The following is a 27,532-nucleotide window of genomic DNA, read 5'->3' as shown; positions in this document are numbered from 1 at the left end:
GATGAAGAAACTGCTAGAGACTTTTTGGCTTGCAATGATAGATATGATCTTATGAAACTGTTAGCTAAGCTGAAAGAAAAATCTTTGAATGCTAGAATGACATATGACCCTGCTTTCGCTACTTCACCCATCTGTATTTCCGATAAGGATTATGATTTCTCTGTCGACCATGAGTTAATTATTTTGGTTGAATCTGATCCTTTTTATGGCTATGAATCTAAAACTATCGTGGCACATCTTACTAAATTGAATGATATAGCCACCCTGTTCACTAATGTGGATAAAATTCGTTACTACTATATCCTTAAGTTATTTCCGTTCTCATTAAAGGGTGATGCTAAAACATGGTTTAATTCTCTTGATCCTGGTTGTGTGCGTAGTCCGCAGGATATGATTTATTACTTCTCTGCTAAATAATTCCCTGCTCATAAGAAACAAGCTGCCTTAAGGGAAATATATAATTTTGTGCAAATTGAAGAAGAGAGTCACTCACAAGCTTGGGGAGGCTTCTCCGATTACTTAATGCTTTGCCTGATCATCCTCTCAAGAAAAATGAAATACTTGATATCTTTTATAATGGACTAACCGATGCCTCCAGAGACCACCTGGATAGTTGTGCTGGTTGTGTGTTCGGGGAAAGAACCGTTGATCAAGCTGAATTGTTATTGAATAATATGTTGAGTAATGAAAATTATTGGACACTTCCTGAACCAACTCCTAAGCCAACTCCGAAGAAAAGGGGTAATCTATTTCTCAGTCCTGAAGATATGCAGGAGGCAAAGAAATCTATGAAAGAAAAAGGTATTAAAGCTGAAGATGTTAAGAATTTACACCTATTGAAGAAATACATGGTCTTGATAACCCGACACAGGTAGTAAAGGTAAATTCTCTCCATAGATTTGATAAGGGTGAAATCCCATCCACTAAGTTTGCTAGCCAATGCTTGGATGAGTTTGATAATTTTATGGTTAAACAAGAAGACTTCAATGCCTGTGTTGGTAGACAATAGAAACGTAATGCTTATATGATTGAACACTTGAGTGATTATATGCCTAGAGTTCAAGGTGAACTTAAACTTATTAGTAAACATGCTTCTATGGTTACCACTCAAGTAGAACAAGTACTTAAAGCTCAAAATGATTTGCTCAACAGATTAGATAATAAGAAAAATGAAAATGATGTTAGAGTTGTGACTAGAGGGGGTAAAATGACTCAGGAACCTTTGTATCCTGAGGGCCACCCTAAGAGAATTGAGCAAGATTCTCGAAGAAGTAATGTTGATGCACCTAGTTCTTCTAAGAAGAAGAAAAATAAAAATGATAGGACTTTGCATGCTTCTAGTGAACCTGTTGTTGACACACCTGAGAATCCCAATGATATTCCTATTTCTGATGCCGAAAAATAATCTGGTAATGAACATGAACCTAGTGATAATGTTAATGATGATGTTCATGTTGATGCTCAACCTAGCAATAACAATGATGTAGAGATTGAACCTGCTGTTAATCTTGACAACCCACAATCAAATAATCAATGTTATGATAAGAGAGACTTCGTTGCTAGGAAGCACGGTAAAGAAAGAGAACCATGGGTTCAGCAACCAATGCCTTTTCCTCCTAAACCATCCCAGAAAAAGGAAGATGAGGATTTTGAGCGCTTTGCTGAAATGATTAGACCTATCTTTTTGCGTATGCGTTTGACTGATATGCTTAAAATGAATCCTTATGCTAAGTATATGAAAGATATGTCACAAATAAAAGAAAGATACCGAAAGCTGAAATTTCCACCATGCTTGCTAATTATACTTTTAAGGGTGGAACCTAAGAAACTAGGAGATCCAGGAGTACCAACTATACCATGCTCCATTAAAAGAAACTATGTTAAAACTGCTTTATGTGATCTTGGAGCCGATGTTAGTGTTATGCCTCTCTCTTTATATCGTAGACTTGATTTGAATAAGTTGAACCTACTGGAATATCTTTGCAAATGGCTGATAAATCATCTGCTATACCTATCGGTATTTGTGAGGATGTGCCTATTGTGGTTGCAAACGTTACTATTTTGACGGACTTTGTTATTCTTGATATCCCCGAGGACGATAATATGTCTATTATTCTTGGTAGACCCTTTTTGAATACTGTAGGGGCTGTTATTGATTGCAACAAAGGCAATGTCACTTTTCATGTTAATGGTAATGAGCATATGGTACATTTTCCGAGGAAACAACCTCAAGTCCACAATATTAATTATATTGGAAAAACTTCAACGAATACTATTGGAGGTTTTGAATTCCCTCTTCCTACTATCAAGAAGAAATATGATATTATTATTGTTGGGGATGTGCATATCCCATTGAGGTAACTTAGTGTTATTCGAAAATTCTCCGGTTTCATGCGATTTGGAAAGAGTTTGTTAACAAGACTTGGTCAACCTTGTTAGTGGATTCCTTTTGATGAGCATGAGATGGATGAAGTTAGAAATCACAACTCTCTGTACCCTCTTTTTATTTTCTGTTATTTAGCTTAAATAAAGCAAAAATAATATTTTCTGTCTGTTTTCTGAATTATCCTTGCATTAAAAAATACCCCGAAAATAAAAGTTCTCCAGATGTCCTGAAAATTTTAGATGATTTTTTTGTAGAATATTTAAGAATATTTGGCACTGAGAACACACCTGCGGGACCACTACCTGGCCACGAGGGTCCAGGGCGCGCCCACCCCCTGGGGCGCGCCTCCTGCCTCATGGACCCCACGTGGGCCCCCTCCACTTATTCCAGCATCCACACACTTCGTCTTCCTCCAGAAAAAAAATCCTCCCACAGCTCAAACCCGAGTTCTAGCTCATCTTGCTGCCATTTTCGATCTCCTAGCTCAAAGCTCCATTCACAAAACTGCTTTGGGGGATTGTTCTTCGGTATGTAACTCCTCCAATGGTCCAATTAGTTTTTGTTCTAGTGCTTTATGTATTGAAATTTTTTGCTACTTAGGTGACCATGTTCTTGAGCTTGCATGTCAAATTTATGTGGTCAAAAGTAGTTTTAATGCATGATATAGCCTCTAGGCACCTGTAGGAGTAGTTGCTATCAATCTTGTTGAGTTTGGTTCACTTTTATTTTGAGTCACTAAAAATTTCAGAAATTTTCAGAGGAAGAAATATGTTTAGGAAAATGTACCAAGGTGGTTCCTCAAGGAAGCAAGGCCCAAGGCTCGCGATACGTGGGTCGGACAATGAACTACCAAGGGACGCTCAAGTGCAGCCTTGTGAATGGCCGTCAGAGGAGTTCATGGTCCAGGCATGCATCAAGGATGAATTTGACGCGTATGTGCATAACGCTGATCTTAAGAGCTTCGTGTCAGATAAGTGCCGACAATACCACTATCTAACTGATTCCTTTGTGAGAAGGTTTAAATTTACATCCTTGCGCAATTCTCACACTGTTTTATTTGATCTTTATGATAAATCATATACCATGGACCTAGAAGATTTTAATATTGCTTGAAAACTCCCGCAGTGGGGCAATGTTAGTGAACCTCGCAAATCTGAATATAAAGACTTTCTTGCTAGTATTACTGTCGGGGAATCCAGAGAAATCACACAAGCTACCATAGGGAGCATTCATTTCCCTTCCATACATTATTTTGCTCTCTTCATTGGTAGATGCATTAACGGTAAAGACGAGTCTTGTCACATGTGTGTTCCAGATCTTAGTGTCCTCAAGAGTGCGGTATTAGGTGATAAACAATATAACTTGGGGGCTATTGTTGCACGTAGGTTGCATCACAATAGTATAAGTGGAGATTTGTTTGGTGGAATTTATGCAACTCGTGTAGCTAACTATCTTGATATACCCATACATGGAAATGATATAGAATTACCTCCTGCTTTCCTAGATTATAATGCCATGGTTCGCCATTAGTTTATTGAGAGGAATGATCAGTTCCTGCAGTACCGACTAATCTTTGACAGACGGTGCACCGTCCATGTTGCTCTCCCTGCTCCCACTTTCTTTGACTTTCAAGCAAAAAGGAAATATGTTATAACCAGGGAGGAGGCGAATGAGTACGAGAGGAGGACGGAGGCAGCTCGTCTCCAAGTTGTAGCTCATCAGGCAGTAGCTGCTGCATCTGAGTACGACCCCAGCTACAACTTTGGATATCCACTAGGCCAGCCATGGTCATAGACCGACTTAGGCCAAAAGCCTAAGCTTGGGGGAGTACGTATTTCTCACCGACACTACATTCATGTTCACACTCTCATGCCAATTGTCGGTGCTCATACTTTTTCATTGTACTATCCATGCTAGTTTATTTTCTTTTCTAAGCCTTCTTCTTGTGTGTTTGAAAAACCTTAAGAAAAACCAAAAAAAAATAGTTGTAGCTTTTGGCTAGTTTTACTTCCCATGCCTTTAGTAGTAGTAATTAAAAGAAAACCCAAAAAGATTTCTCGTTCTTCTTTTGCTTGTTGGGAGCTTTCCCGTGTAAATAGTTTTATTTCTTTTCTTTGGGGATTGAGAGGAGAAGACCATGAATTTCTTTTCTCTGAATTTCTTTTCTTTTTAATCAATTCGTACCCAGGAGAAGACCATGATGAAAATGTTGAGTGGATCTCATATGCATTATTGTTGATCTAACAAAGAGCCCATATTACCTTGTCTTCTCCCTTGTATTGAATGCTTGCAGATTCTAGTTTAGTCCAATGCACGTGCACTATTATTATTATCCACACCATTCGGTTCTACAAGTGAAAGGCAATAATGACGATATATGATGGACTGATTGAGATGAGAGAAGCTGGTATGAACTCGACCTATCTTGTTTTCGTAAATATGATTAGTTCACCGCTCCGGATTCAGCCTATTATGAATGAAACATGTTTGCAATGACAATTAGATATTATAGTTGCTCATGCCATGCTTAATTAGCTAGGAGTTTATAATGGTTTACCTTGCATGCCAACATGCTATTAAAATGGTTGTGATGTGGTATGATAGGGTGGTATCCTCCTTTGAACGATTCGAGTGGCTTGACTTGGCACATGTTCATGCATGTAGTTGAAACAAAATCAACATAGCCTCCATGATATTTATGTTCATGGTAAATTATAACCTACTCATGCTTGCACTTAGTGTTGATTAATTTTAATGCATGTTCATGACTGTTGTCGCTCTCTAGTTGGTCGCTTCCCAGTCTCTTTCTAGCCTTCACTTGTACTAAGCAGGAATACTGCTTGTGCATCCACTTCCATAAACCCCAAAAGTTATTCCATATGAGTCCACCATACCTTCCTATATGCGGTATCTACCTGCCATTCCAAGTAAATTTGTATGTGCCAAACTCTAAACCTTCAAATGAAATTATGTTTTGTATGCTCGAATAGCTCATGTATCAACTAGGGCTGTCTATATCTTCCATGCTAGGTGGGTTATTCTCACGAGGAGTGGAGTCCGCTCCTCATTCATGAGAAAATGGCTGGTAACCGGGATGCTCAGTCCCATGCTTAAATTAAAATAATTGTAAACAAAACTCCTCCAGGATTGTTGTTAGTTGGAGGCACCCGTTGTTTCAGACAAGCCATGGATTGATGTTCGTTGGTGGTGGGGGAGTATAAACTTTACCATTCTGTTTGGGAACCGCCTATAATGTGTGTAGCATGGAAGATATTGACATCTCTCGGTTGTTATGTTGACAATGAAAGTATGCCACTAAAAATGTTATTTATCTCTATTTCAAAAATCGAGCTCTAGCACCTCTACAAATCCCCGCTTCCCTCTGCGAAGGGCCTATCTATTTACTTTTATGTTGAGTCACTATCCTCTTATTAAAAAGCACCAGTTGGAGAGTACTGCTGTCATTTGCATGCATTACTATTAGTTTACATTGAGTATGACAGTGACTGGATCTCTTTTACCATGAATTACAATGTTTAGTCAGTCCTTGAACTTCAGAGGTGCTCTGCATTTATGTTTTGCGGTCTCAGAAAGGGCTAGCGAGATACCATCTTGTTATATCGTATTATGATTGTTTTGAGAAAGTGTTGTCATCCGAGATTTTCTATTATTGCTCGCTAGTTGATTATGCCATTGATATGAGTAAACATGAGACCTAAATGTTATTGTGAATATGGTTAGTTCATAATCTTTCCTGAAAACTTGAATGCTGGCTTTACATTTTTACAACAACAAGATCAAACCGAGTTTGTAAAAGTTTTTCTTTATCACTTTCAGTTTGTCAACTGAATTGCTTGAGGACAAGCAAATGTTTAAGCTTGGGGGAGTTGATACGTCTCCATTGTATCTACTTTTCCAAACACTTTTGACCTAGTTTTGGACTCTAACTTGCATGATTTGAATGGAACTAACCCGGACTGACGCTATTTTCAGCAGAATTGCCATGGTGTTATTTTTGTGCAGAAATAAAAGTTCTCGGAATGACCTGAAACTTCACGGAGAATATTTTTGGAATTTATAAAAAATACTGGCGAAAGAATCAACACCAGGGGGCGGCTGATCTGGAGTCTGTTCGGGGCTCCGGAGAGGGGAATTCGTCGCCATCGTCATGATCAACCTTCCTCCATCACCAGTTTCATGATGCTCACCGCCGTGAATGAGTAATTCCATCGTAGGCTTGCTGGACGGTGATGGGTTAGATGAGATTTATCATGTAATCGAGTTAGTTTTGTTAGTATTTGATCCCTAGTATCCATTATGTTCTGAGATTGATGTTGCTATGCTTAATGCTTGTCACTAGGGCCCGAGTGACATGATTTCAGATCTGAACCTATTATGTTTTCATGAATATATGTGAGTTCTTGATCCTATCTTGCAAGTCAATAGTCACCTACTATGTGTTATGATCCGGTAACCCCGAAGTGACAATAATCGGGACCACTCCCGGTGATGACTATAGTTTGAGGAGTTCATGTATTCACTAAGTGTTAATGCTTTGTTCCGGTACTCTATTAAAAGGAGGCCTTAATATCCCTTAGTTTCCAATAGGACCCCGCTGCCACGGTAGGGTAGGACAAAAGATGTCATGCAAGTTCTTTTCCATAAGCACGTATGACTATATTCGGAATACATGCCTACATTACATTGATGAACTAGAGCTAGTTTTGTGTCACCCTATGTTATAACTGTTGCATGAGGAATCGCATCTGACATAACTATCCATCATTGGTCCATTTCCTACGAGCTTTTCACATATTGATCTCTGCTTAGTTACTTTACCATTGCCACTGTTACAATCACTACAAAACCAATACTGTTACTTTTGCCACCGTTACCTTTACTTCCATATTAGTTTGCTACTAAATACTTTGCTGCAGATATTAGGTCTTCCAGGTGCGGTTGAATTGACAACTCAACCGTTAATACTTGAGAATATTCTTTGGCTCCCCTTGTGTCGAATCAATAAATTTGGGTTGAATACTCTACCCTCAAAAACTGTTGCGGTCCCCTATACTTGTGGTTTATCAGCCGGCCACCATGGCCGTGCTCATGGTGACGGCGGACAAGTACGCCAACACCGACTCCGCCATGAAGATCCAGGTGGCACTGGACGAAGCCGGCAAGGCAAAGCCAGTTCCCCCTCTGAAGCCGGTCGGCGAAGGAGGCCGGCAGCAGCACAACCAGCAAAACAGCAAGGGCAAGGCCGACCAGCCGGCCCAGCGCTACGACAACGGGCTCGTTGCGGCCGCCGAGCAGGTGCCCGCGACCGACCCGGTCACCAAACGCCGGTAGACCGGCAAGACGGCGTGGCAGCCTGCCATGAGTTTCGAGGAGATGCTTGACGCTCCTTGGAAGCACCACAGCGGCGCGAGGCTGTCCACGCACATGCTTCAGCAGTGCGCCATCACCAAGAGCATCATGAGGGGCGACATCCCACCTCCTCAGGCCCCGGATCCAGGAGCGGGGCAGCCGCCTCCGCCTCCTCCTCCGCCCCCGGTGGGCGACGTGATGCGCGGCAACGTCTACCCGGCCCAGAATGCGACCTACGTTGGCTTCACCAGCCTCGGCAACGAAAAACGTAGCAAGCGCCTGCTCCAGCAGGAAGTGAACACCGTCATCCCGGCCAAGCCAGAGTACATGCATTGGTCGAAGCGCCCGGTCACCTGGACCCGGGAAGACCATCCGGCAGTCATGCCGAGCCCGGGTGGCTACACTATCTTCCTCAACCCTACCTTCGTTGCGCCTCGATGTACGTGCAAGTTCTCCCGGGTTCTCATCGACGGCGGCAGCAGCATCAACATCGTCTACCACGACACCATGACCAAGCTCGGCCTCGAGGCCAAGGACCTGGAACCGTCCCAGACGATCTTCCACGGCGTCGTTCCCGGCCTCTCCCGCTCTCCGATCGACCGCGTCCGGCTCGACGTCCTATTTGGCAATAGCAACCACTTCCGACGCGAGCCGCTCTGGTTCGAGGTGGTGGATCTGTCCAGCGGGTATCATGCATTGCTAGGCCGGCCCACGCCTTGCTAAGTTCATGGCGGTCCCCCACTATGCCTACCTGAAAAAAGATGCAAGGTCTGAAGGGCCTCATCACCATCACTGGCGACTACTGCAAGTCCCTGGAGTGTGCCCGAGACGGTGCCAAGTTGGCCGAGTCGCTGGTCATAGCCAAGGAGCGGCGCCAGCTCGACCGGATCGTTGCCTTGGCCAACGAGACATCGGCCGCTGCAGTTCCAGCCGAGGAGCCGACCGACGAGGCCTCGTTTAAGCCCTCCAAGGAAACCAAGAAAGTGAAGCTGAACTCGGAGGACCCTAGCTGCAGCAAATACATTGTCGTAGGCGCCCGCCTCAATAGCAAATAGGAAGGCGAGCTCGTCGACTTCCTTCGCGAGAATCGGGATATCTTTGCATGGACCCCAAAGGACATGCCGGGTATCCCGAGGAAGTACGCCGAGCACAAACTCCACGTCCGCAAGGACGCCAAGCCTGTTCGCCAACCCCTACGATGTTTTTCCGAAGAGAAGAGAAGGACCATCGGTGAAGAGGTCGTCAAGCTTTTGGTGGCCGTCTTCATTATGGAAGTGTTTCACCCCAAGTGGCTGGCCAACCCAGTCCTCGTCCTGAAGAAGAACAAGACCTGGCGCATGTGTATCGACTACACCAGCCTGAACAAGGCTTGCCCCAAGGATCCATTCGCCCTCTCGCGGATCGATCAAGTCATCGACTCCACCGCCGGCTGTGAGCTCCTGTCCTTCCTGGATGCTTACTCCGGCTATAAGCAGATAAAGCTGGACCCGACCGATGCCCTAAAGACGTCCTTCATCACGCCCTTCGGGGCGTATTGCTACATCACCATGTCGTTTGGCCTAAAGAACGCTGGCGCCACCTTCCAGCACTGCATGCAGAAATGCTTGCTGCCGCAACTCGGGTACAACATCCACGTCTACGTGGACGCCATCATGGTGAAGACCAAGCGGCACCTCACGCTCCTCGACGACCTGAAGGAAACCTTCGCCAACCTGCATGAATACAAGGTCAAGCTCAACCCGGAGAAATGCATTTTTGGCGTCCCGGCCAGAAAGCTACTTGGCTTCCTCGTCTCGAAGCGCGGCATTGAGGCAAACCCGGAGAAGATCAAGGCCATCAAGCGCATGTGCAAGCCGGCTCGGCTGCGCGATGTCCAGAAGTTCACCCACTGCTTGGCCTCGGTCAGCCGGTTTCTCAGCTGGCTGGGCGAGAGGGCCCTGCCCCTATATCAGCTGATGAAGAAGATGACACCGTTCGAGTGGAACGACCAGGCGGACGAAGCTTTCGGGGACCTCAAGCGCATGCTCTCCACCGCACCCATCCTGGTCGTGCCGGCCGAGAAGGAGCTGATGTTGCTCTACATTGCCGCAACCTCATGGTCAGTCAGCACAGTAATGGTGGTCGAGCGACTAGAGAAGGGCAAGATCCAAGCCGTCTAGTGCCCAGTGTACCACCAGAGCGAGGTGCTCTCCGCCTCCAAGAAGAACTACCCGCACTATCAGAAGATGTTCTATGGTGTGTACTTCACCGCCAAGAAACTGAAGTAGTACTTCCAAGAGCACGTTGTTACCGTGGTCAGCACGGCCCCCCTCGGCGAGATCATCAGGTGCTAGGACGCCTTCGGCTGGGTCGCCAAGTGGGCGCTCGAGCTAGCCGGCCACACCATCCTCTACGAGCCTGGCACCACGATCAAGTCCCAAGCTCTGGCCGACTTCCTCGTCGACTGGACCGAGACCCAGTACCTGCCGCCGCCACCGGATTCAGCGCACTGGTGCATGCACTTCGACGGCTCCAAGATGCATCTCAGCCTGGGAGTCGGCATTGTGCCATCCTCCCCGAAGGGCGACCGGCTTCGATACACACTCCAAATCCACTTCACCGCCTCCAACAACGTCGCCGAGTACGAAGCCCTTGTGCATGGTCTCCGGCTTGCCAAGGAACTCGGCATCCGACGCATCCTGTGCTACGGCGACTCGGATTTGGTGGTGCAGTAGTGCTTCGGCGAGTGGGACACCCGTGACCCCAACATGGTAAGCTACCACTTCCTCGTCCACAGGCTGTTCGGATTCTTTGCGAGCTGCGAGTTCCTCCACACCCCGCACGCGGAAAACGAGGCCACCGACACATTCGCCAAGATCGCCTTGTCGCGGTAGTCCATCCTGTCTGGCGTCTCCCTCGAGCACCTGCACAAGCCGTCCGTCAAGCCATCTCTGGACTTCGAGTCCATCTACGTCCCGGACAAACCGGCCATGCCTCAACCCATCCCGAGGACTGTGGAACCCGACCCGGGGACTGTCAGACCCGGCCGCCCTCGTCCCCAAACCAGCCACCATCATCTTCAACCCGGCCGCCACCGTCCCTAACCCGGGGGCTGCCGACCCCGGCTTGGGGGCTGCCTCCCCGGAACCCGCCATGGTGGCCGTCTTCGCCATAGTAACAGCTCCCTCATGGGCCCTACCCATTTCAGAGTTTCTAGAGAACGGGGTTCTCCCCATGGACGAAACTGAGGCCCGACAAGTGCAACGCCGGGCGTCCGCCTACAACATCATCAACAACGAGCTTGTCAAGCGCAGCTCCACTGGTGTTTTCCTGTGCTGCATCGAGCGAGACCAGGGCATCAAGATCCTCCTCAACATACACCAGGGCGAGTGCGGGCACCACGCCGCCTCGCAGTCCCTGGTAGCCAAGGCTTTCTGCCATGGTTTCTACTGGCCCACGGCCCTCCAAGACGCCGAGTCACTCGTCCTCAAATGCGAGGGATGCCAGCGCTTCAGCAAGTGCAACCACCAGCTGGCCTTAGCACTCTGGACCATCCCGATCGCCTGGCCTTTCATGGTCTGGGGACTCGACATGGTGGGGCCCTTCAAGACCGCTCGAGGCGGCATGACACATTTGCTAGTGGCGGTGGACAAGTTCACCAAGTGGATCGAAGCAAGGCCGATCAAGAAGCTGGACGGGGCAACGGCCGTCCGGTTCATCAAAGACATTGACGTACGCTATGACATGCCGAACAGCATCATCACAGACAATTCACCAACTTCGCCAAGGGCGCGCTCGCGCAATACTGCTCTGTCTCCGGCATCCGCCTCGACCTGGCATCCGTTGCACACCCGTAGTCCAACGGCCAGGTCGAGCGGGCCAACGGCCTCATCCTGTCCGCCATCAAGCCATGGCTCGTCGAGCCACTCGTCCACTCACCCGACAGCTGGGTCAATGAGTTGCCGGCCGTCCTCTAGAGCCTCAACACCACACCAAACCGGTCGACCAGGTTCACCCCGTTCTTCCTCGTCTATGGAGCCGAAACCGTCATCCCCACCGACGTCGAGTTTGACTCACCGTGCGTCGCGATGTACACTGAAGCCGAAGCCAAAGAAGCCCGCGAAGACGGTGTCGACCTACTCGAAGAAGCATGCCTCTTGGCACTCAACCGGTCAGCCATCTACCAGCAAGGCTTGAGGCACTACCACAACAAGAAGATCAAGCCCCTTGCATTCTGAGAGGGAGAACTCGTCCTCCGACTCGTCCAGCAGCAAGCCGGCCAACACAAGCTGTCCTCCCCATGGGAAGGCCCCTTCATCATCAGCAAGGCCTTGTGTGACCGCAACGCCTACTACCTCATCGACACCCGCAAGTCAAACAAGCGCAAGAGAGACACCGCCGGCGAAGAAACAACCTGGCCGTGGAATGCATAACTCCTCCACCTGTTTTACAGTTAACTGTGTGCACGTATGTATCACTGCCTTTTGTGAACTATATGAAATTATGGAGTCCCCGAACGATGATTGGGGGCTGCCCCTTTTCGGCCAAGATTTTGTGTCTCCTGCAGTATGCATTACCTTTCTATCAAACCAACCCCACCACCGGCTCGACTCGTTCGACCCGGGGGCTCGGGTGCTGGCCGGCTTGGTCACTACCCGCCGTCTTCCTTAGTGACTCCTGATGTGTTGAGGTCGCCGCGGCCCTCCACTTCGCCCTAGGCCACAAAACCGGCTTTGGCTGTCGGCTGGAAAGCACAAAGGGCCAAAGCACCAGCGCGTCACGAACGCTAAGTTAAGGACTGCCAGGTTACCCAACCCGGCCCCGCCAGCTTTTAATTACCGCACGACCGGCTGCTCGCCAACCGACTTCGCCGGATTGCCGCCCAGTCGGCCTAGTGGATGTTTCGCTCGCGCTCAACGTTTCGAAAGCCTAAGTATTGCGCGCTCCTCTCAAAGGCTTAACTCCTTGTCATGGACTGGAGCCTCGGCCGTCAGACTCGCGAGGGAGGCCAGAAAGGGGAAAATCGCAAGAAGATGGCTCAAAAGACGAAAAGCGAATGCGCAAACATTCACGAAATTTACACGTCACAAAGTTTAAACATGCCCAAGGCCAGAGTTCATTACACCCAAGCACCCCCAGTGGGTGGGTGGACCTGCTACCTAACCAAAATTTCTACTAAGTTAAAATAGGGCAGCCTCAAGCATCCCCAGCGCCGGGTCGCGCAGCTGCCGGCTCCTCCTCGGTGGCCTCCGGGTTCACCGATGTGCCGATGTCCTCCTCTCCGGCGTCGTCGTCACCATAGAAGCCCGTCTCCTCGGAGCTGCCCTTTAGGTCGTTCAGAAGTAGGCCGTAGTCGTCAGCAGGCACGACTCCGCCGTCTTCCGTCCGCTCTGCTGGAACTCGTCATGAATGGCGAACCCACTGATATAGCTGGCCCGGGCCGCGATCCGTCCGACCTTCGCCCCCAACTGGTCCTCCGCGCCGGCTCGCAGGCCCATCAGTGCGCCCAGCGATAGATTTGGATGCCAAGACATCGCGAACCTAAGCGCAATCTCAGCACCGGCACGGGCGGCAGAAATGTGCCACTTGTGGAGCCGGTCCGGCCCTGACTCCAACCACCGCGCCAACCGCGAGAAGCTGTTCGGCGCAATGAAGCCCGGCCAAAGGGCCGCTGTTATCGCTGCGCCAGCTTCGGAGAGCCGCCCCATCTGATCATCCAAGACTCGCAGGCGAGCCTCGATGGCATTCATGATCTCCGGGAAGGTCCAAGCTACCTGCGGGTCGGTCCCGGAGCCAACAACTCCCTACGGGTCTTGCTGAAAGCGGACGACCTCCTCCGCCAGCTGACGCATCTCCAAGAAGGCCCCTGTCAAGAAATAAAGCAAATTAGAAGAAAATCACCAAGGGCAAGAAGCCAGGATCCCAGCCCGGTAGAATCTAAGAAAAGCACTTACTGGAGAAGGACTCTTCCATGTGCTGCGCTTCGAGCAACATACCGCGCCGCTCCCGAGCGTTGGTGCGGTCGCGCTCCTGGAGCGTCTTCTCCAGGTCGGCGACCTTGGCAAGAGCCGCCTTCAGCTCAACGTCCTTGTCCTCGACCGCCTTCTTGGCCTTCTTGAGGCGACGGGTTTCCCCCTGACGGGTCTCCTCCACTGCAGCCACCACTGCCTTCAGGTGCTCCACCTCGGCCTGAAGCTGGCCCTTGTCGTTGGCTAGCTTGCCGCGCTGCTGATCGGCTTTGGCAAGCGCCCGTTGCACCTCCACGACCTTGGCCGCCTCCTCCTTAAAGCGCTCAACCTCAGCCTCAAGACGACCCTTGTCGACCATCAGCCGCTAATACAGCCTGCCGACTTCGTCAAGCGCCTCCCGGGCCCCCGTCGCCTCTGCCCTCGCCTCCGCCACCTCGGCCCCAAGCCGGCCGGCGTCAGCAACAAGCCGGTCATAATGGAAGCTGGCTCGGATCATCCGGGTTCTCCAAGACAGCACCTCGGCTGCAGAAGAAAGAATCAGAAACAAAGTACCATTTTAAGTCGACCCAACTGCTACGCAGTTGGCACGAATCTCGGGGGCTACACCAAGTGGGTGTGCTAGCGCGCCCCCACTAAAAAGAGCGCATGCAAAAAGATACCTGCTGCGACACAGAGCTCCCGCTCCTTGGCAGCGAGCTGCTCCTTGAGCTGCCAGTGCTTCCTCAGTAGCCGGTTGAAGATGCGGACCTAGAAGGAATCCAGGTGCTGCAAGGAACAACGTTCAGCACAAGACATCGCCTTAAGATTCGACCCAACTGCTACGCAGTTGGCTTGAATCTCGGGGCCTACACCCAGTGGGTGCGCTGGCACGGACCCACCTAGAAGAAGCAACAAAAAACAAGAACAGAAGGAAAGGGAGAACTTACGGACACAGTGGCTCCAGTTCCCGCTTCTGCTCCGCCTCGGCCTGGGCGAAGGCCTGGATCCGGTCCGTCCTCCCACGCAGATGCCGGCTCACGACGGCCATCGCCGTCTCCTCCTGGGTCAAGGGCCCAAAGAATACCTCGCTGGACCCGCCCCGAGCCGGCCGCGCCCGACGGCTTGGCGACCCCCTGGCCTGGGCACCAAGGCGTGCTCGCTGCTGACCGCTTCCTCCACGGCAGGTGCCTTCTCCAGCGCCCTCTCCAACACCCTCGCCGGCTTAACGGTCGGAGTGGCCTGCGGCATCACCACCAACAGCGCCGCGCTCGCCGACGCCTGAGGCGTCCCATCTGGCACCACCCGCGGCACCTCTTCCAAGACGGCTCACCACCGCCTCCATCAGCCCCGACCGCTCGACCACGCCGGTCCGCGTCCTGGTGCCATCCTCAACCACCACGATCTCCCGGTTGAGGTCCATCACGTCGGCGCGGCCACCGCGGCCGCGCCCTCCCTCCAATGACGACACGTAGACCGTCTCCGCCGGCTCGCGCCCACGTCACCGCAGCGTTAAACCAGGCCCGGGTCGATGCCGCCTCCAGCTCCGCCTCGGCCCTGTTCCGGTCCCGCCAGGTCAGGCCCTCGGCGTTGGCCGGATCCAGGCCGAGGTCCGTGTCTGCCGCCCCCTCGTCGTCATCGGCATTGGTCCGGGTCCTCCGGAACGTGGCGCCCTCCGCAGACGCAGCGTCCGCCGCCGCCAGCGCCAGGGAGATCAGCGACCTGAGGCTCAAAAGAGTAAACACGCAAGAACCAAGAAGAGCTGCTCGGCCGTTCAAAACCAACAAAAGGAAACTCACCTAGGCACCAGCGGGACGGTGGGCCTCGCCGGCTTCACCTGCGGGGCGCCATGCCTCCTCTTGGCGGGCGGCTTCCCGCCGGCAGCCGGGTTCACCGGGCGCTTCAAGGCCGGGGCTCGGGGGGGGGGCTACATCGTCCTTCCTATGCGGCCGATTCGCCGCCATCATCCCCCGGACGGCCCAGCACCCGCCACGCCGCGTCCTCCACTCGGCGCCACTACATCAACAATTCGCGTCAGCACCCCCCTCGCCGCTCCATTCTCGGCGACTCAAAAATCAAGGAAAATCAACTTACTCGCGCGGCATCTTGCGCCGACATCGGCGGCCGCCTCCTCCTCCTCGCCACGGGCAACGGGCTCCTCCGAGCCAGCCTGCACCACCTGCGTCGGCGCCCGGTCATAAGGATGCCGGATGGCGTTCAGAAGCACCTCCCGCGTCGCATCGGGGTGAATAAGAAGATGAGCAGTAGCAAAGTATGAAGACCAGGGACTCACCACGGGTGATGGGTTCGCCTCGCTATAAGGAGGCTTGCCGAACTCCCAGTCATCCCGCAACCCGGCCTTGGAAATGTCGTTGACTCAGCGTGCCACCTGGTCCGCTGCCAGCTGCAAGTTCTACATGCGGTCGGGGTCCTGGAGCCCGGTCATCTTACTGATGAGGTGGCTGCATTGCTGCAGCGACAGCACCCGGTGCCTGATGAAGGCGGTGATGAGGTCGGTGCCGGTGAGCCCCTCCCGCTCCTTCATCTCCGACACCCGCTCGCACAGATTCAGCACCTCCTGCGACAGATGCTTGGGGTAGTAACCCCAGTTCTACTTCGCCAGCGGTGGCGCGTCGATGAAGGGCGGCAAGTCGATGCAGTCCTCGCCGAGGTTGCAGACGTAGAAGAAAGAGTTCTACCACTTCTTGGCAGAATCCTCCAGCGCCATCTTGGGGCAGTCAGTTCCCGACCGCTTGGAAATGACAATGGCCCCACACTCGGACATCTCCCCAGCCCTCAGCCCTGCTGCTTCAGGAAGAATAAGCGTACCCAAAGATCGATCAAAGGCTCGACCCCCAGGTACCCCTCGCAGAAGGGTGACGAAGCCCGAGAGCTGCACAATGGCACCCGCGCCAAGGTGATGGGGCCGGTGCTCGAAGAATTCCAGGAAGCCGCGGAAGAAGGCGCTCGCAGGAATACCGAACCCGCGCTTGAAGTGCGAGTAGAAGACCACACGCTCCTTGCCCTTGGGCCTCGGCTCCCGCTCCCCCTGGGGCAGGTGCACGGCGACCTCCGTCTCCCTTGGCAAGCGCCTGGTGGTGCGGAGGTAGGCGAGCCATCCAAAGTGACGATCGAACCCATCCATGAGCCCGATGGAAGAGCCATCGACGAAGACGAAGAAGAGAAAGGAAGAAGAACGACGACGAAGCTTTGCTCGAAGCACGGGCGTCGCAGCATGCAACGGTTGCAAGAAGCAGAGGAAGGATGAAGAGGCAGGGGGCGCGAGCGAGCATGATTTCCACCGCCCCTCCCCCCGATTATAAGCCTCGTGTCGAACATGGGGAAGTGGGATCGTTTGCACTCGCCCCTCCCACTTCCCCGCAATAACTGCGCACGTACGCATGCAACAACTGAATCGAGAATGGCAACCGACTCGTGGACATCGCAATAAATCCGCGCGCGTGGGCCGAGGGCGCATGGCGGCAGGCCCCAGCGCGTCGCCCCGTCCTGTCGCGCGTGTGGCCTGTCAGGCCCCTCCAGCTCCCAGGCGCCATGTGGCGCCCGCACGAAGCCCAAAAGATTGCCTCAAGATTCGACGGACTCTTCAGTTTCCCGCCCTGCCGGGATGCCGTGATCCGGCTTCCGGAAGTCGTTACCTAGTGGGTGTTGCCGGACCCAGCGGTCACAAAATGCGCCTCCTCAGGGGGGGACTGCGAAGGCCCTCCCAGTCGAAGACGGCGGACCTTCACAGCTACGGGGACTACTGTCAGGGGGATGAACCCCGGGCAGGCAACGGAACCCGGATCCTTTTCAAAAACAGCGGGGCCGGCAATGCCCCTCAAGCCGGGTCGCTCGACCCGGTCAAAGCTCCTCGACCCGGCCGAATTCCTCAAACCGGCCCCAACGGACGGTGCAAGGCAGCCAAACCCGGCACACCAAGACTTCTTCAACAAGCCAGCTCCCCTTTGGCGTGTTCCCCAACCCGGCCGCGGGTCAGCTCCCATCCCATCCCGGCCGTACGATGGGATGAGTATTGATTCAGAGATGAGCAAGGCAACAGTGCCCCTCCCATGCCTCTGGTCAGCCGGGGCGTGGCAATAGTGCCACACCTACCCACTGACCAGGGTTGGCATGGCTACAGTGCACCCATCGTCACTGTTAACGCCAGCAAGCGGTGACCTGATGGAGTGCCACTGTATCGGACTTAACCCGGCCACTCCCTGACGATCGACAAGACGACAAACAGTACCCCTACACCCGGTGGGTCCCACGCTCGGAGAACCCGGCGAGCCCTGACACCCGACGGGTCCCAGCGCGGGCTTCCCGGACAATGACAACCCGGTCCCACGGCCTTGAAACATTACCACTGTACCCCTGGGGGTTGGCCTATAAAACCCCCCAGGATCCCTCATGCATACATACACGAAGCAGCTCGCATGATGAGAACGATAGCGATCACACAACAGACCAAAGTAGACACCTAAGGAGAGGGAGTAACCTAAGCCTTGGCATGTCTCCCTTCTTCCTCCATACAGCTCTAGGAGCAATCATGTATTGTTACATATAAACCACACTCGGCAGGACTAGGGGTGTTATCTCTCCGAAGAGCCCCGAACCTGGGTATGTCTTGTGTCCCGTGCTCACTCATGCCGACCTTGCCTCTGGAGCCCACCAGCCCTCGAGCCTCCTCCTCTCTTCTGCCATCCCTTGCATTTGCCGTGCACTCACCACGACAATTTCTGTGGACTCAACTAAACCTCTGCATGTACTTCCGTAGAGTTTCTCCTTCTTTCTGCGGGAGAAGCTGCAAATCGCTGGGCCGCCCTGGTTCTTGATGGCTGCCCGTGAAGGCGCCACCGAACTCATGACACAGGTCATCCCAGGTTTAGACGGAGTTCTCCATCAGGTGCATCAGCCAAGACCTCACATTTGGCTTGAGCGCCAAAGGGAAGTAGTTGGGAAAAACCTTCTCATTTCTTCCCCCGGCAGCTTGAACAACGATGGTGTAGATGCTCAAGAACTCTGCCGGGTTCAGTCTCCCATCATACATCTTTGGTATCTCTGGCTTAAACGTGCAAGCGGACGGCCAACAGACTTGCCGCAGCTCATGGGTGAAGGCAGGGCACCCAGCCTCGAAGGGCAAGTACCCACCTTCGCCATGCGCGACTTGTCGACATCGGGGCCATCGCACCCATTGGACTGGCAGTGGTTGTCGCGGCATCGCTCGATGGTGATGCACGCTCCTTCCCTTTGCATGTCCTCCAGGACTTGCCGTCGGCCTTGACGTGCTCGAGGATCAGTTGAAGCCATCAAGGCACCATCAAGCTCTTGGTCGCGCAGCCCTCGTGCTGGTTGCCACGGTGGGGATTGCACCATGGGGGTGGCCCCTTCTGCACGACCAGCAGCGTGGGCTGCCGTCATCGTCTGGGGAGGCCGTGGCGGGCCAGCTCGCTATGAGCCTCCAGCCTCGGCAAAGCCAATCAGACTCCGAATGGTGGCTCTCCACTCATCCATCTGATCAGCTTTCGGCGGAAATCTCAGCAGCAGCTGGGCCCGTGCCATGGCCTCCAAAACGGTAGTTGGCATAGGTGAGGATGATGTAGACTGTAGCCTCGCCCGGCTCCTGACGGTGCGAGCAGTGGCCGCACCAGGCTCCCGCCGTCAGTTGCCAGGCGCTTGAATGGCGTGGTGACGGGGTGGTGGTGCGTGTGCACCAATGACCCCGTTCAGAGCATTGGCTGGGCCAGTTTGCTCTGGGGTTGCTGCATGTCCTGTGACCACGCCCGCGGCGGGGGCGGTCGGAGGATTACGATTCTCCACAGGGCGAGCGTCACCATCATGGTTGTGCCCCTCGGCTGGGCAGGGAGGGATAGGAGGAATAATCTCTCTACCCGTACCTCATGGATCATGGTCGCCGGGAGGTTGTTGGTGGCGTCCTTCTCTGGTGCCTCTCGCTCCTGCTTCGGTCGCAGGGGAGGTGGTGAGAACGCCGCCTGCGCCGACCACGTCCCCCGCAGCGTCCACATCCTCATGCGTCCCCGCATTCCCCGCGATGTCGGCGGTCGTGGGCGGCGGGGCCTTCGAGGTGGACGGGTGAGCTGCGACACCGAGCTTCTTCTTAGGCGCCATAGTTGATGGAGCCGCCGATGATGAAAATGGCGATGAAGATGATGCGCTGCTTACACTCTCGGGTTCGGCAAGTACCTCCCCCTACCTGGCATGCCAAAGATGTCATGGGAAACCACGGCCACCTATGGCGCCATGAGCCCCTTTTGGTTCACCGGGGGGAATGGGCACGTTGCACAAAGAGCGGAGAAGCGTAACATAGCATGACAGAGATCACATGGGCAGTTTTTACCCAGGTTCGGGCCGCTGTGAGGCATAAAGCCCTATTCCTGCTTTGGTGGATTGATGGTGGATAATGGTAGAGAATACGGCGCTCTTGCCCGGCAGGGTTGCCTCGAGGCGAGAGTGGCTACGCATGTATAAATGTGCGAGGGTCTGAATCCTCTCTACGTTTGCCATGTGCCTCCTTTTATAGACAAAGGGGTCACCACAGTGGCAAATCAGTATTTTACACACTGATTAGATAGCAAACAATGCTATCATACCTAACTCTGCAGGTGGACAGAGCGCATTAAATGTGCCGCTCAATGTCACATCATAGTGCGCCTGGCAAGCCTTGCCGAGCTGTTTTGCCAGCTTCGTGCCTGCTTGGTTGACACATCTTAGGATGGGTGTCATTCAGAGGTATTTTCATACGAAGTGGCTGCCATGTGGCAGGAAGCAGCCACTTAGTCACTTAGGGGCTTGACACCGCACTGATCGATGACTTGCATCGCTGTGAGGTGGTGCCGTGGAGTAGTTTGCCTCCGCGAGCTCCGACAGGCCTGCTGGAACAATCTGGAGGCTTGCTTCCGGGGTAACCCCAACCTTGCCAGGCTCGCCTGCCCTACATGGGAAGTTTTTCCCTTAGTGATATCTTGCTCCTCTAGCTCGTCTTGGTCTTCTTGATCCGCACTTTGATCCTTCAAAGAACTGATCTCTTGTGCTTGGTCTGATCTCGGGTGCTGCAATCTTGTCCTTAGGCTTGTGCATAGTCTGGGCTATGGATCCAGGGTTTGTTACACCAACAACGGACTCATTTTGCACCGAAAGTGGGCAAATTTACGCCAAAAATGGCCAATATCGGTGCTTGGGGGCAGCGGCTGGGAACCCAATCGCCCCCAAGGCGATTTTAGCACCGCCTCGCCCCCAGGCGGCGATTTTTCAAGCCCCCTAAGGGGCAACGGCTGGAGATGCTGTAATGTACTAACTCAAGCGGAGCTTCAACCCATTCACAAGTGGGGAGGTGCTAGAAGATCCCGTAAAAAGCTTTCGCCATTATAACAAACTATCGTGTATAACACTAAAATCTACTCCCTCTATAAACTAATATAAGAGCGTTTAGATCACCATGTAAACTAATATAAGAGTATCTAGATCACTATAGTGATCTAAACGCTCTTATATTAGTTTATAGAGGGAGTATGTGCTTAAAAAGTAAATCTGTGTTGAAAATTAAGCAACTCTAGTGATGGCATGAGGCAACTATTATGTATAACCAACTAAAATATGTGCTAAAAATTAAGCAATAGTTTGTAAGAGAAGTTTGAGCATGGCATGAGGCAACTATTATGTATAAACAACTAAAAATATGTGTTCTAAAACAAATAAGTAAATTTGTGCTGGAAATTAAGCGAACATGTGCTGAAAAACTTGAAGTATAAAAAAGGTCAACGTGGACTGATATTCACCTTGATATGTAGTGCAACTAGAAATCCTCCAGCTAGTTCATTGCCTCTCATGATGATAGAGAAAAAGTGCACCTGCAAAAAGAAGGACAAAAAAATAAAAATAGAACGGGTGTGCACTGCAACATGTGGGGGTCCACACACAGAAAAAATGTTCAACCAAAGCAACATGAAAGACAAAGGTTCACATCGTGATATAGTAGAAAACACCTACGGCCTACAAAAGCCCCCTCTAGTACTATTTTTGTTCAAAAATCTAGGAACCTATTACAACTGTTCATATTCCTCCAAGGAAGTGCTACTTTCGCATAGCTTCTTCGCCACATCCGTGCGCATTCCTGCTGTAAAATGGAACAGGAGTTAATTCTTTAGATGGAACTCCCAGTTTGGACAAACTTCCATGCATAAAGCCTCATAGAGGAAATCCTTGCTACCAATCCAAAAAAACAGTTGCGGACAAAGACTATGCGGGGAAAAATAATTGCTTGATGTTGTTGGCTTGTTGGGTTTTGCATTGCTTTACATTGTTGCGCTTATTGCTTGAGAAAACAAAAATGTTCAGCAAAAAAAGGTTGTCCCTTTTACCTTTAGTTGTAGTATATTTGCTTGCCCTTGAACTTGATGTTTTGTGTATGTAATAAGTACATTTATTGATGTTTTCCTCTACTTTTTGCAAAAATTGCGCAGCAGAACGATGTTTGACCTAATGAGTTGTCGGATGACCTTGACGATGTGTTGCCTCACACTAATGGTGCAGGGAATGAGGATCATGTGTACTGCACACAACCTGCACCCCCTAGAACTATTACAAACAATGTTGTGGTTGTCGCCGAATCCCCTAACTCTGCTGCCATGTAACACCCTCGATGCGGCTATATCTCCCACGTGTCGGAGCACGACTTAGAGGCATAATTGCATTGAAGGCAATGTCGCAAGAGGGGTAATCTTTACACATCCCATGTACTGAATAAGGAAAGAGGTACATAGTTGGCTTACAATGGCCAGGTCACACAATAGCATAAATATGACATTACAATCATCCAGATACAATCAAGGTCCGACTACGGAACCAAAATAAGACAACCCCAAATGCATAATGTCCCCGATCGCCCCAACTGGGCTCCACTACTGATCGTCTGGAAAGGAAACGTAGTAACGTCGTGAGTCCTCATCGAACTCCCACTTGAGCTCAGTCGCATCTTCTGGAATGGTATCATCGACACCTGCATCTGGTTTTTGGAAGTAATCTGTGAGTCACGGGGACTTAGCAATCTCACACCCTCGCGATCAAGACTATTTAAGCCTATGGGTAGGGTAAAGGTTTGAGGTGGAGCTGCAGCAAGCACTAGCATATATGGTGGCTAACATACGCAAAAGAGAGCGAGAAGAGAAGGCAAAGCACTTTCGAGAATCTATGATCAAGAAGTGATCCAAGACTACTTACGTTCAAGCATAACACGAGACCGTGTTCTCTTCCCGGACTCCACCGAAAAGAGACCATCATGGCCACACACTCTGTTGATTCATTTTAAATAAGTTAGAGTAAAATGCATCACAAGTCCTAAAACTATCATAGGTGTGTCAGTTTAGTCCTATAACTTTCAAACTGCACTTTTGGGTCCTAAAACTATCGAAAGTATGTCAGTTTAGTCCTATAACTTCGAAACTGCACTTTTGGGTCCTAAAACTATTGGAGGTGTGTCATATTTAGTCCCATAACTTCAATATTGCAGTTTTGGGTCTCAAAACTATGTATGTTTGTTCATCTTGTTGGGTTTCGTAGTAATTTCAAAAAATTTCCTACGCGCACACAGGATCATGTGATGCATAGCAACGAGAGGAGAGTGTTGTCTACGTACCCAACGCAGACCGACTGCGGAAGCAATGACACGACGTAGAGGAAGTAGTCGTACGTCTTCACGATCCAACCGATCAAGCACCGAAACTACGGCACCTCCGAGTTCGAGCACACGTTCAGCTCGATGACGATCCCCGGACTCCGATCCAGCAAAGTGTCGGGGAAGAGTTTCGTCAGCACAACGGCGTGGTGACGATCTTGATGAACTACAGCAGCAGGGCTTCGCCTAAACTCCGCTACAGTATTATCGAGGAATATGGTGGCAGGGGGCACCGCACACGGCTAAGGAATCGATCACGTGGATCAACTTGTGTCAACTTGTGTGTTTAGAGGTGCCCCTGCCTCCGTATATAAAGGAGCCAAGGGGGGGAGGAGGCGCCGGCCAGGAGGAGGTGGCGCAGGAGGAGTCCTACTCCTACCGGGAGAAGGACTCCCCCCCCAATCCTATTCCAACTAGGATTCCCAAGGGGGAAAGAGGGAGAGGGGTGGCCGGCCACCTCTCCTAGTCCTAATAGGACTAGGGGAAGGGGGGAGGCGCGCAGCCCCCTTGGGCTGCCCCTTTCTCCTTTCCACTAAGGCCCATGATGGCCCATATGGCTCCCGGGGGGTTCCGGTAACCTCCCGGTAACCCGGTAAAATCCCGATTTCACCCGGAACACTTCCGATGTCCAAACATAGACTTCCAATATATCAATCTTTATGTCTCGACCATTTCGAGACTCCTCGTCATGTCCGTGATCACATCCGGGACTCCGAACAACCTTCGGTACATCAAAATGCATAAACTCATAATATAACTGTCATCGTAACCTTAAGCGTGCGGACCCTACGGGTTCGAGAACAATGTAGACATGACCGAGACACGTCTCTGGTCAATAACCAATAGCGGGACCTGGATGCCCATATTGGCTCCTACATATTCTACGGAGATCTTTATCGGTCAGACCGCATAACAACATACGTTGTTCCCTTTGTCATCGGTATGTTACTTTCCCGAGATTCGATCGTCGGTATCCAATACCTAGTTCAATCTCGTTACCGGCAAGTCTCTTTACTCGTTCCGTAATACATCATCTCACAACTAACATATTAGTTGTAATGCTTGCAAGGCTTATGTGATGTGTATTACCGAGAGGGCCCAGAGATACCTCTCCGACAATCGGAGTGACAAATCCTAACCTCGAAATACGCCAACCCAACATCGACCATTGGAGACACCTGTAGTACTCCTTTATAATCACCCAGTTACGTTGTGACGTTTGGTAGTACCCAAAGTGTTCCTCCGGTAAACGGGAGTTGCATAATCTCATAGTCATAGGAACATGTATAAGTCATGAAGAAAGCAATAGCAACATACTAAACGATCGGGTGCTAAGCTAATGGAATGGGTCATGTCAATCAGATCATTCTACTAATGATGTGACCTCGTTAATCAAATAACAACTCATTGTTCATGGTTAGGAAACATAACCATCTTTGATTAACGAGCTAGTCAAGTAGAGGCATACTAGTGACACTCTGTTTGTCTATGTATTCACACATGTATTATGTTTCCGGTAAATACAATTCTAGCATGAATAATAAACATTTATCATGATTATGAGGAAATAAATAATAACTTTATTATTGCCTCTAGGGCATATTTCCTTCAATATCTGTATATGCTTGGCTCGTCAAGTATAACCTGAGTATTCCGCGTGTGCAACTGTTTTGCACCCGTTGTATTTGAACGTAGAACCTATCACACCCGATCATCACGTGGTGTCTCAGCACGAAGAACTTTCGCAACGGTGCATACTCAGGGAGAACACTTCTTGATAATTTAGTGAGAGATCATCTTATAATGCTACCGTCAATCAAAGCAAGATAAGATGCATAAAAGGATAAACATCACATGCAATCAATATAAGTGATATGATATGGCCATCATCATCTTGTGCTTGTGATCTCCATCTCCGAAGCACCGTCGTGATCGCCATCGTCACCGGCGTGACACCTTGATCTCCATCATAGCATCGTTGTCGTCTTGCCAAGCTTGCGTTTCTACGACTATCGCTACCGCTTAGTGATAAAGTAAAGCATTACATCGCGATTGCATTGCATACAATAAAACGACAACCATAAGTCTCCTGCCAGTTGCCGATAACTCGGTTACAAAACATGATCATCTCATACAATAAAAACAACATCATGTCTTGACCATATCACATCACAACATGCCCTGCAAAAATAAGTTAGACTTATGTTTCTTGCGTTTCCTGCGTGTGCGAAACTATTCCACAATTTTTCAAATGTACACCAAACTCGTAACTCAAATATTCTCCTCCACGATCAGATCGTAGAAACTTTATTTTCTTGTTACGATGATTTTCAACTTCACTCTGAAATTCTTTGAACTTTTCAAATGTTTCAGACTTATGTTTCATTAAGTAGACATACCCATATCTGCTTAAATCATCTGTGAAGGTGAGAAAATAACGATATCCGCCACGAGCCTCAATATTCATTGGACCACATACATCGGTATGTATGATTTCCAACAAATCTGTTGCTCTCTCCATAGAACCGGAGAACGGTGTTTTAGTCATCTTGCCCATGAGGCACGGTTCGCAAGTACCAAGTGATTCATAATCAAGTGGTTCTAAAAGTCCATCAGCATGGAGTTTCTTCATGCGCTTTATACCGATATGACCTAAACGACAGTGCCACAAATAAGTTGCACTTTCATTATCAACTCTGCATCTTTTGGTTTCAACATTATGAATATGTGTATTACTACTATCGAGATTCAATAAGAATAGACCACTCTTCAAGGGTGCATGACCATAAAAGATATTACTCATATAAATAGAACAACCATTATTCTCTGATTTAAATGAATAACCATCTCGCATTAAACAAGATCCAGATATAATGTTCATGCTCAACGCTGGCACCAAATAACAATTATTTAGGTCTAATATTAATCCCGAAGGTAGATGTAGAGGTAGCGTGCCGACCGCGATCACATCGACTTTGGAACCGTTTCCCACGCGCATCGTCACCTCGTCCTTTGCCAGTGCCCGCTTATTCTGTAGTCCCTGTTTCGAGTTGCAAATATTAGCAACAGAACCAGTATCAAATACCCAGGTGCTACTGCGAGCATTGGTAAGGTACACATCAATAACATGTATATCACATATACCTTTGTTCACCTTGCCATCCTTCTTATCCGCCAAATACTTGGGGCAGTTCCGCTTCCAGTGACCAGTCTGCTTGCAGTAGAAGCACTCAGTTTCAGGCTTAGGTCTAGATTTGGGTTTCTTCTCTTGAGCAGCAACTTGCTTGCCGTTCTTTTTGAAGTTCCCCTTTTTCTTCCCTTTGCCCTTTTTCTTGAAACTAGTGGTCTTGTTAACCATCAACACTTGATGCTCCTTCTTGATTTCTACCTCCGCAGCTTTTAGCATTGCGAAGAGCTCGGGAATAGTCTTGTTCATCCCTTGCATATTATAGTTCATCACGAAGCTCTTGTAGCTTGGTGGCAGTGATTGGAGAATTCTGTCAATGACGCAATCATCTGGAAGATTAACTCCCAATTGAATCAAGTGATTATTATACCCATACATTTTGAGTATATGCTCACTGACAGAACTGTTCTCTTCCATCTTGCAGCTATAGAACTTATTGGAGACTTCATATCTCTCAATCCGGGCATTTGCTTGAAATATTAACTTCAACTCCTGGAACATCTCATATGCTCCATGACGTTCGAAACGTCGTTGAAGTCCCGATTCTAAGCCGTAAAGCATGGCACACTGAACTATCGAGTAGTCATCAGCTTTGCTCTGCCAGACGTTCATAACATCTGGCGTTGCTCCAGCAGCAGGCCTGGCACCAAGCGGTGCTTCCAGGATGTAATTCTTCTGTGCAGCAATGAGGATAATCCTCAAGTTACGGACCCAGTCCGTGTAATTGCTACCATCATCTTTCAACTTTGCTTTCTCAAGGAACGCATTAAAATTTAACGGAACAACAGCACGAGCCATCTATCTACAATCAACATAAACAAGCAAGATACTATCAGGGACTAAGTTCATGATAAATTTTAAGTTCAATTAATCATATTATTAAAGAACTCCCACTTAGATAGACATCCCTCTAATCCTCTAAGTGATCACGTGATCCAAATCAACTAAACCATGTCCGATCATCACGTGAGATG

The sequence above is a fragment of the Triticum dicoccoides genome, chromosome 6A (assembly GCF_002162155.2).
Source record: "Triticum dicoccoides isolate Atlit2015 ecotype Zavitan chromosome 6A, WEW_v2.0, whole genome shotgun sequence".
Taxonomy (NCBI): Eukaryota; Viridiplantae; Streptophyta; class Magnoliopsida; order Poales; family Poaceae; genus Triticum; species Triticum dicoccoides.
The sequence above is the reverse complement of the archived record's forward strand: the minus strand, read 5'-3'. Positions refer to the sequence as shown.